The following is a 12,202-nucleotide window of genomic DNA, read 5'->3' on the forward strand; positions in this document are numbered from 1 at the left end:
TATATTGAATAACCCAGCATCAACAGTACACTCTGGTAAAGAACCCGTAGATTCACAGCCCTCTCAGAGAAGAAATTCTTCCTCATCTCTGTCTTGAATGAGTGAAGTCAAAAGTCACATGATACCGGGTTATAGTCCAATAGGTTTATTTGAAGCCATAACCTTTCAGTGCCCCGTTCCTTCCTAAGGCAGCTAGTGAGAGACAATACATCAGACACAGAATGTATCCGAAGTATTCTCTCTCACTAACTACCTGAAGAAGGAGCGAGGGCTCCAAAAGCTTGCAGCTTCGAATAAACCTGTTGGACTATAACCCAATGTTGTGTGATTTTTTGTCTCTGTCCACCCCAGCACCAGCACCTCCACATCTTAAATGAATGACCCTTTTTTCTCAGGTTATGGCCTCTCTTCCTAGACTCTTCCACAAGAGGGAACAACCCTCCCCCATCAAGTTCACTGAGAATCTTGTAGGTTTCAATAAGCTTGTCACTCATTCTTCTAAATTCCAACAAGTTCAGGCATAACATATTCAACCTCCCCTCATAAAATAGTCCCTCCATACCTGGTATCATCCTCGTGAACCTTCTCTGGACTGCCTCCAATGCCAAAATATCTCTCCTAAGGGATCCAAAACCAATCACAGGATTATCTTCATTGAATAGATTTTGTTTTATAATAAATCAATAACGTGGTGCTTACTTATTAAAGAAACCTGTTTAATTGGTCTCTACTTTAAATTTAATATCGAGAAAGCATATGATTGACCATATCAGTAACTGGGTAAAACAAGTACTTTTTTGTTGTAATGTATGGATTATTGCTGCTAAAAAGGGAGAAAGGGGCTTATCTCACCCTTAAAAATATTCAAAGTCTTTGAATTTACTAGTCCGGGAAGAAAATTGCATATCTGAAAGAAAAAAGTCTCCATCTTAAACGGGAAACCAATTATTTTTAAATTTTGTCTCCTTGTTCTAGTCTCCCCACAAGAAGAACATACTTTCACCTTCCCCTCTGTCAAGTCTCCTCTGGGTCTTATATATTTCAATAGGATGTCTTGTTCTTCTAAACTCAAATGGATACAGGCATTCTTTCCTCATAAGACAACCTTTCATCCCAGAAATTAGCCAAGTGAATCTACTTTGCACTGCATGTAATACAAAGATACTCTTTCCTAAAGAGGGAGACTAAAATTTTATACTGTTTCCAGTTGTGGTCAGCAATCCCCTTCAAACTGTAACAAAAATTTCCAAGGGCTTATGCCCGAAACATCGATTCTCCTGCTCCTTGATTGCTATCTGACCTGCTGTGCTTTACCAGCCCCACACTCTCAACAAAATTTTCCTACTTTTATATTCCATTTCCCTTGTAATATTTTCTTTCACCTGATGTACCTGCATGCTTTTTTTTGTCATTCTCATGTACCAGGATAGCTAGATACATTTATACTACAAAATTCTGCAATCGCTCCCCATTTAAATAACATGCCACTTTTTTATTCTTCCTGCTAGAATGGAAAATATCACATTTTCACACATTATATCTCATTGTAGGCATCTTTTGTCCTATTCATAAATACTATCTTCATGTCATCATCAAATGTAGCTGCCACAAATAATCAGTCCTTTTTATCTATGTCATTGATGTAGACTGTAAATAACTGAGGCCGTGGCACTGCAGTGGCTATATAGAGTCATAGAGATGTACAGCATGGAAACAGACCCTCTGGTCCAACTCATCCATGCCAACCAGATATCCTAACGCAATCTAGTCCCACCTGCCAGCACCTGGCCCATATTTCTCCAATCCCTTCCTATTCATATACCCATCCAAATGCCTTTTAAATGTTGCAATTGTACTAGCCTCCACCACATCCTCAGGCAGCTCATTCCATACACTTACCACCCTCTGTGTGAAAGGGTTGCCCCTTAGGTCTCTTTTATATCTTTCCCCTCTAACTCTAATCCTATGCCCTCTAGTTCTGGACTCCCCCACCCCAGGGAAGCGTTTCGGTCAGTTTATCCTATCCATGCCCCTCATGATTTTATAAAACTCTATAAAGTCACCCTTCAGGCTCCAGCTCTTCAGGAAAAACAGCCCCAGCCTGTTCAGCCTCTCCCTATAGCTCAAATTCTCCAACCCTGGCAACATCCTTGTAAATCTTTTCCAAACCCTTTCAAGTTTCACAAAATCTTTCACATATGAAGGAGACCAGAATTACACACAATATTCCAACAGTGGCCTAACCAATGTCTTGTACAGCCACAACATGACCTCCCAACCCCTGTACTCAGTATCCTGCCCAATAAAGGAAAGCATACCAAACACCTTCTTCACTATCTTATCTACCTGCAACCCCACTTTCAAGGAGCTATGAACCTGCATTCCAAGGTCTCTTTGTTCAGCAACACTCCCTAGGACCTTACCATTAAGTGTATAAGTCCTGCTAAGATTTACTTTCCCAAAATGCAGCAACTCACATTTATCTGAATTAAACTCCATCTGCTACTTCTCAGCCCATTGGCCCATTTGATCAAGATCCCGTTGTAATCCAAGGCAACCTTCTTCACTGTCCACTACACCTCCAATTTTGGTGTCATCTGCAAACTTACTAACTATACCTCTTATGTTCACTTCCAAATCATCTATATAAATGATGTAAAGTAGTGGACCCAGCAGCGCTCCTTGTGGCACTGGAGGTCACAGGCCTCCAGTCTGAAAAACAACCCTCCACCACCACCCTCTTTCTTCTACCTTTCAGCCAGTTCTGTATCCAAATAGCTAGTTCTCCCTGTATTCCATGAGACTTAACCTTGCTAACCAGTCTCCCATGGGCAATACCTTGTCAAATGCCTTTCTGAAGTCCATATAGATCACATCTACCACGCTGCCCTCATCAATCCTCTTTGTTACTTCTTCAAAAAATCCAATCAAATTTGTGAGACATGACTTCCCACTCACAAAGCCATTTGACTACCTCTCATCAGTCTTTGACTTTCCAAATGCATGTACATCCTGGATCTCAGGATTCCCTCCAACAACCTGCCCACCACCGACATCTGGCTCATTAGTCTTTAGTTCCCTGGATTTTCCTTACCACTTTAACTCATTTATGCTTACTCAGTTTTTTTTCTGTTAGCTAACCAATCCTCTTTCCATGTTAATATATTACCCACTGCGCCATACACTTTTATTTTGTGTCATAACCTGTCATGTTACAGCTTGCCAAATTCAAGCAAATCATTTCAGACTCACAATTAATGTTTAAAATATATTGCATGTTCTATTATAAGAAATCATTCTAGTTAATTTAACCAGTCAGATCTAACAATTATAAAAAATACCAAAATAAGTGACCAATTAAATTGGTCAGTGACAAGAATTTGAAAAAAATAAACTTTAGCCAGGTCATTAGGTGATCTCAATACTTCTTCTTGGAATAATATTGAGGGAACACATAACACCTATCAGAGGCAAGAGTGAAGGTTTCATTTGAAAGACAGCACTTTGACAGTATTGCATTCCTTTAGTATTTCAGCAGAGCATTTGCTGAGATTATGTGTTCAAGTTCTGGGGTGGGATTTGAACACACAGTCTCATGCAGGCAAGAGTAATGCAGGCAATAAGTTAATAATTTATCTTGACATGTTAAAATTACACACAATGAGCATCCTTTAGTATTGCATATGTCCTATAATTTCAACAAACTAGAAACTTTTTTCCAATCAGCAATGATTCCTTTGAAATAATCTACTAATGAACATACTATTCATTTTGAACTTTTGGCTTGAACATGAATAATACATTTCACTGTAAATTTCTTAGAGGTGAAAACACTACAACCAACAAGGGAATTAAGAAAAGTAAGCCATCATTGAATAGGAGAGAATCAATCAAAATATGTCATTCCAGATAACAGCATAGAAATTGCGATTGAATGTGTTCTGAATAGGAGTCAACAGTTGTCTTGATTCTATTAAAGCAGCTAAACCTTCACATTAAATAATGCATAATATGGCTCATATGTGACAGATTTCTAGGTTTTTTTATGGGTGTGGGCAACACTGTCAAGGCCAGCATTTGTGGCTTATCTTTAACTGCTCTGGGGAACCATCTTTTGAACTATAGCCCATCTGTTGCGATGCTGCTAGGAATAGAATCAAATCCCTACAGTGTGGAAACAGGCCATTAGGCCCAACGAGTCCACACCAACCCTCCGAAGAGTAACCCACGTAGACCCATTGCCCTAACCTATTACTCTACATTTACCCCTGACTAATGCACCTAACCCACACATCCCTGAACAATATGAGCAACTTAGCATGGCCAATTCACCTGACATCTTTGAGGGAGAAAACCGGAGCACCCAGAGGGGACCCATGCAGACATGGGGAGAATGTGCAAACTCCACACAGGCAGTTGCCCCGAGTCTGGAATCGAATCCAGCTCCTTGGCACTGTGAGGCAGCAGTGCTAACCACCGAGCCACCGTGCCACCCTAGGGAATGCAAGGTTTCAGTCCAGTGACAATGTGAGAAAAACAATATGATTTCAAGTCCAAATGGTGTGTGGCCTCGTGGGACTATGTAGGTAATGGTGTTCCCGTGTGCCTCAATCTTTTGTCCTCATCGGTGACTGAGGTCATGGGTTTGGATTTGCGTGAGTTGCTACAGTGCAGTTGTGTCTGCTGCTGCTACTATGCATAGATAGTGGAGGGAGTGAATATTTTAGCTGGTGGATGGAATGCTGATCAAATGAGTTCTTTAGTCTTCTACGGTGTTGAACTTCCTGAGTGATTTTGGAGTTGCACTCATCCATGAAGGCATGTAGAAAGAATTCCATCTGACTACTGGCTTTGACAGTGAACAGATTTGGGTAGCTAGGAGATGAGTTTCATGCCATGGAATTCACAGATTTTAACTTGGTCTTGTAGTTACACTTTTTGTATGACTGATCTAGTTCAGTTGTTTTACGCTTTTATCTCATATATACATTAACAGTTACTATAAAGCATCTTTCTATTCCAAGTAATCTGACCAAGTAACCTGTCAATTCTATGCAATCTCAGTTTACCATTGTTTTGCAATTTGTTAAAGTACTTCTGAAGTTCCCAAGGTGTCCAATTCTGACGTTATCAGTAGCCATTTTAAAAATAACTGAAAATAAAATTTCAGTGTGTTTGGCAATCAGTTTGACATATGTATTGCAAAGATATATATTTGCCTTCTCTTAAGTAACCCTGTGCAGTCATTACCAAACCTGAACTAATCCAATTTAGCTTAATAATAGAAACCACCAGGATGCTCCCAAAAATTGACCAAGTCAGATTCAGATGGCATCATCAGCAGTTTAAAGAAGTCACGTGCAGTTTCCACTTTCTGTTAGAGACATGCAATGGGCTCAAATTATTCCAAAGTTGCATTTCACAAACTGCATTGCAGAACATTAGTAACAGAGTTAATGTGAAGATTTCAATCTTTAAAAAAATTTAATCTCGATCTGAATTCTCTAAGAGTTGATTCTTAAGCAATGGTTTAAGACAATCGAAATGATGGCCTGAAAGATAGCAATGAATTCAATCAATTTCTGCACTGCTGTTGTGATGTCATATCCATTTCTCTCAACAATAATGATTTTCTTACAACCAATTGTAAGATCTTTGTTAAAATGAGTCTTGAAATAAACTGTAAATGAACTGGAAATACTCCCTTTGCAGTTTTACAATTAAATATCTACATGGAAGTTTTTATGATCAACAAGGGAGACCACAGTGACAGGTATCTTGATCATTAGGAATAATGAAACAGCAGAACCTTGAGCTGTCAGATATCCCACTGAAGATGTCATTCAGCAGTTGTTGCAAATGAGTAATTTATTAGGCTGGATCTTTCATTGCAAGCAGAGTAGTTTATTTAGTGCTTTTACAGTGACAGTATTCATATCTGATGAGGTTCTCATTGCAATGTAATTTGTGAATGTAGTGCACTATCAGCATATATACCAGGATTTTAATTGTGAGGATGGGAATTTGAACATTGGTTTTAACTACACTTCTTGTCCATGTAAATTATCTTTAAGGTGCAACATGATGTATTTACTAAGTAATTGTCATCTGTATTGTTTTTCTTTGTCCGATAGCTTGAACATTGGAGCATTTGTTGCACAAAATTGTATGCATGTCCATTTAACTGTACAATATACCAAGCACACTCCAATGATTTAGATGTTAAGGTTACAAATATAGAATATAAACTTATTTCTGATTAACTTGCTCAAAACATATTCATTAAGTACATCTAATTTACTTGTTACCACAATCAACCAGAATAGATTCAGTGGCACTACATTTACATGACAGCCATAAAACTTCCTGGAGTTTTTCAAACTTGCCACCTATCCCAGAGGGATTCAGTTTGTTTTCCTACTGGTACTGGCAACATTGTTGCCCTTGGGAAAATTCCTACAATATTTTCTGCAGAGATAACATATACCCTTCCTCTGTTTCTGCAGCTCTAGCCAATCATGACACTTACTTAGCAGAAGATTGAGCAGTTAGATACACTCAGATTACAAGTCAATGATGATAATAAATGTTTACCAGTCTTGGGTTTCCAAACAGCAAAATAAATATATCTCCCTAGAACAGTCATCATATTCAATTAATGTTTGTATTATGTTATTTTTATTACCTTAAATTCTGTGATCAGTTCAGACAACATAAAATGAAATTGCTTTATTCTTTTCTTGATAAAGAATTGCTAATTTAACTGAAGTGTGAAATTATGATTCCGAATATCTTTTCAACTTTGTTATATTCCTAATTTTGTTTGCAAGAGTATCCATAAATGATTTTGCAATAAGAAGAAAGTTGCTTCTGTGTTCTGCCTGGGCAAGATGATTAGGGAACAAATCCATGACAATTCACTTTGGTGTCACATTCCACCTACACATTTATATGCAGTCGTTCCTGTTCACTTAAGCAAGTTAGAAGTGACTTGAGGAATTGCTTTGTAAATGGTTGATTGATGTCCACAATTGCTGTTTCTAGAATTTGAAAGTTGCCAACAATATATAAAGTGAGAATGAGAATGACTGTTACGGGATTCAGCAGTCCATACTTTGTGACGCTGTCACATTCCAAATCCTCCTTTAACTCCTCCCATAGGGCATCTGTTTGCACAATCTAAACTCCCCCCATACATGTCACACCAATCAATAAAACTTAGTTAGAGCCTGCAGATCCTCAGGGTTTTCTCTTCATAGCTTCACCTCAATGGCTTCAGCTGCAACTGTCATTTTCAGCCCTTTTATCCCCTTGGCAGAATTGAGTTGCCTTTCTTACACGACTTCACTCTTTATACCATTTCCCAATGGAGTAAACAAAGACACTGAACAATGACCCTTTCTACCTCTGAACTGGTTAACAGTATAGCAACTTTGGTGCACAATGAACTGAAAGTTGTTACTTTTGTGTCAGCACTCAATGCAATGTGTCAAAGCAGCTTGTGTACCAGCCAAGGGCACAGAACATGCAGCATGTCGGAGCAACAAAGTAAGCTGCACTGATTCACAAAATCAGCGAGTCGTGAGTTCATGGAATGCCCTGCCAGTAGCAGTGGTGGACTCTCCCTCTTTATGGGCATTTAAACGGGTATTGGATAGGCATATGAAGGATAGTGGGCTAGTGTAGGTTTGGTGGGCTTGGATCGGCGCAACATCGAGGGCCAAAGGGCCTGTACTGCGCTGTATTTTTCTATGTTCTATGTTCTAAAATACAACTCAGGATGATATGTTAATTAAAGTAAAACTTGTAATTGTAAATTAAGTACTAAAGGATACATTATGAAGTGCCACCATAAATCCTACTTGGTTGATATATAAACATTTCTGCAGGCAGTTTAATATAACTATTATTTTATATATTATCACATCTGGCTACTTTTGCATATGAGACACTCAACTTCGCAAGCTATAAAACTGCACATATGTAGAAATTTACAGCATGAAACAAGGTCATTCAGCTCATCATGTCCATCCTATGCCATATTATATTCTGCGTTGGGTGTATGGTAACACCCTTAAACAGAAACCTGTTTACCGAAAAAAGACTGTCTAAGATGTTAAGCCCATTCCCTGTTAGAATATGTCATTGTAAAAGAATATATCATATGTCAAGAAACATACAATAAGGCATGATTTATACAAAGTACTTGAAATCTCTTGAAGCTTTGCAAGGCAAAACTGTTGGCCCAAATCTGCAATCTGTGTCGGAATCACTATTTCCTATTTCAGGCCTGTCTCCAACACAGGAACTTTCATAGTAGAGACTGCACTGTCCTGGCATAGAACAGTGGAGAGGGTCTTCATGGAAAGTCTTCATTGAGGGTCTTTTTATTGGGGCGGGCATCAAACAGGAAATTTAAGTCACAAGCAATAAAGCTACAGCTGTAATTATGATCTTAATCTGCTTCTAGATATTTTAATCTGCATAGAGATAAAGAAGATTAAATCAGTTACAATGCCAAATACAATAAGTTCCTGGGTTGTGTATGAGATGATTTTCTGGCTCAATACATTGAGGAACCAACTAGAGGACAGACCACTCTTGACTGGGTGCTGTGTATCAGAAAGGATTAATTGGCAATCTAATTGTGTGAGGCCCCTTAGAGTAAAGTGACGGTAATATGACAGAATTATTCTTGAAGGTGGAGAGTGACATAGTTGATTTTGAGACTTGGGTCCTGAATCTAAGTAGAGGAAACTACGCAGGATAGTGAAACAGAAGCTAGCTATGACAAATTGTGGAGCATTATGTAAAGGGATGACAGTGAATTAGCAATAGCAAATGTGGGAAAACTGCCTTGGCCATGGCTAACAAGGGTAATTATGGATAGTATTAGATGCAAGGAAGCGACGTATAAATTGATCAAAAGGAGCAGTAGACCTGAGAATTGGGCAAAGGGTTGATTAAGAAGGGGAAAATAGAAGACAGGACTGATAATATAAACTGATTGTTAAAGGTTTCTATAGGTATCTGAAAAGAAAAAGATTATTGTGAACAAATGTAGATCCCTTTCAATCAGAAAAAGGGTAAGTTAGGTTAAAGAACAAACTGATAGTGGAACAATTAAAAACATAGTTTGATTCTGCCTTCACAAACGAGGTCACAAATAACATTACAAAATATTGGTGACACGTGGTCTAGTGAGAGAGAGGAACTGAAGAAAATCAGTATTTGATGGGAAATAGTGTTGAGAAAACTGCTGGGATTATAGAATTCCTACAGTATAGAAGCAGGCCATTCGGCCCAGTGAGTCCACACTCACCTGTTGAAGAGCATCCCATCCAGACTCAGTCATGACCTTTTTCCTTATCCTGCATTTCCCATGGCAAACCAACTAACCTGGATATATAGTCATAGAGATGTACAGCATGGAAACAGACCTTTCCATCCAATTCATCCATGTTAACCAGATATCCCAACCTAATCTGGTCCCACTTGCCAGCACCCGGCCCATATCCATCTAAACCCTTCCTATTCATATACCCATCCAGAAGCCTTTTACATGTTGCAATTGTACCAGCCTCCACCACGTCCTCTGGCAGCTCATTCCATACATGTACCACCCTCTGCGTGAAAGGGTTACCCCTTAGGTCTCTTTTATGTCTTTCTTCTCTCACCTAAACCTATGCCCTCTAGGTCTGGATTCCCCCACCCCAAGGTTGATAGACTTTGACAATTTATCCTATCCCTCATAGAGTTATAGAGATGTACAGCATGGAAACAGACCCTTCAGTCCAACCCGTTCATGCCGACCAGAAATCCCAACACAATCTAGTCCCACCTGCCAGCACACGGCCCATATCCCTCCAAACCCTTCCTATTCATATAGCCATCCAAATGCCTCTTAAATATTGCAATTGTACCAGCCTTCACCACATCCTCTGGCACCCTCTGCATGAAAAAGTTGCCCCTTGGGTCTGTTTTATTTCTTTCCCCTCGCACCCTAAACCTATGCCCTCTAGTTCTGGACTCCCCGACCCCAGGTAAAAGACTTTGTCTATTTATCCTATCCATGCCCCTCATAATTTTGTAAACCTCTATAAGGTCACCCCTCAGCCTCCGACACTCCAGGGAAAACAGCCCCAGCCTGTTCAACCTCTCCCTATAGCTCAAATTCTCAAATCCTGGCAACATCCTTGTAAATCCTTTCTGAACCCTTTCAAGTTTCACTTCCTATCTTTCTCATAGGAAGGAGACCAGAATTGCACGCAATATTCCAACAGTGGCCTAACCAATGTTCTGTACAGCCGCAACATGATCTCTCAACTCCTGTACTCAGTATCCTGACCAATAAAGGAAAGCATACCAAATGCCTTCTCCACTATCCTATCTACCTGCAACTCCACTTTCAAGGAGCTATGAAATTGTACTCCAAGGTCTCTTTGTTCAGCAACATTCCTTAGGATCACCATTAAGTGTATAAGTCTTTCCCAAAATGCAGCACCTTGCCTTTATCTAAATTAAATTCCATCTGCCACTTCTCAGCCCATTGGCCCATCTGGTCAAGATCCCATTGTAATCTGAGGTAACCTTCTTCACTGTCCACTACACCTCCAATTTTGGTGTCATCTGCAAACTTACCAACTATACCTCATATGCTCTCATCCAAATCATTAATATAAATGACAAAAAGTAGTGGACCTAGCACCGATCCTTGTGGCACTCCACTGATCACATACTTCCAGTCTGAAAAACAACCCTCCATCACCTCCCTCTGTCTTCTTCCTTTGAGCCAGTTCTGCGTCCAAATGGCAAGTTATCCTTGTATTCCATGAGATCTAACCTTGCTAACTAGTCTCCGACATGGAACACCTTGCTGAAGTCCACTTAGATCATGTCTACCCCTCTGCCCTCATCAATCCTCTTTGTTACTTCTTTAAAAACTCAATCAAGTTCGGGTTTGAAAGTCAAAGGGGGTCAACTAGCTTGTATAGACTTTAATAAATTTTAACTGTTTGCAGAAGTCACGAATTGCATCTCATGTGTGAAACCTTGGGAAAAAAACCTAACATGTTAGCACATCTTTGAGCTGTGGGAGGAAAACGGACCACCCAAAGGAAACTCATGCAGACACGGGGAGATGTGCAAACTCCACACAGACAGTCACCCAAAAGTGGAATCAAACCCACCTCCCTGGCATTGTGAGGCAGCACTGAGCTAACATGCTGCCTATATTATGGCATAGGGAGACGTGGACGTCCAAATACAGCAGACGCTGTAAGTAAGCCGGCAAGTGGAGCAAGCGGTGAAGAAGGCAAATAGTACATTAGTCTTCATCAGAGAGGATTTGAATACAGGAACAAGGATGTCTTGCTGCAATTGCACAGGGCCATGGTGAAACCACATCTGGAGGATTGTGAGCAGTTTTGGTCTCCTTACCTGAGAAGGTTTCTGGCTATGAAGGGAGTGTAACAACAATTTACCAGACTAATTCCAGGTCTGCCCTATGAAGAGACATTGGAATGGCCAGAAGTATATTCATTGGAACTGAGCAAACTTTTGGGTTGGGTGGAGGGGTCAGTCTCTTAGCAAACTATAAAATTCTAATAAGACTAAACAGGGGAAACACAGGAAAATATTCCCAATGACCAGGGAGTCCACAACCAGGGTCACAGTCAAAAGATATAGGATAATTAGGAGACAATTTAGCACTGAGATGTGAAGAAATTCTTCACTCAGACAGTGGTGAGCCTGTGGAATTCTCTGCCACAGAAGCAATGAAAGCCAACATTGAATTTGTTCAAGAAAGAATTCAATACAGTTCTTCAAGTTAAAGGGATCAAAGGGTATGGGGAGAAAGTGAGAACAGGGTACTGAGTTGGATGATCAGCCATGATCATATTCAACGGTGGGGCAAGCTTGAAGGGCCAAGTGGCATCTAAGTGAGATGGGGGAGAGGGTGGGGTGAAGGTGGGTGGGCAGGCAGGATGGCAAGTGGGTGAGTGGGTAGGGTGAAAGCTGGGTAAGGGTTAGCTTATGAGTAGGTGAGGTGATAACTTGGCAAATAGATCTGGATGATCACTTTCTCTCACACATTTAGTGATTGCCTCTTATATTACAACATGTATTTGACATCACCACTGTTTTGTGGGGAGTGTACATTCCTTCAGATCTTTCCATACAATTGTCCAAGCTGATTGTA

Source organism: Chiloscyllium punctatum, chromosome 4, assembly GCF_047496795.1.
Source record: "Chiloscyllium punctatum isolate Juve2018m chromosome 4, sChiPun1.3, whole genome shotgun sequence".
NCBI lineage: Eukaryota > Metazoa > Chordata > Chondrichthyes > Orectolobiformes > Hemiscylliidae > Chiloscyllium > Chiloscyllium punctatum.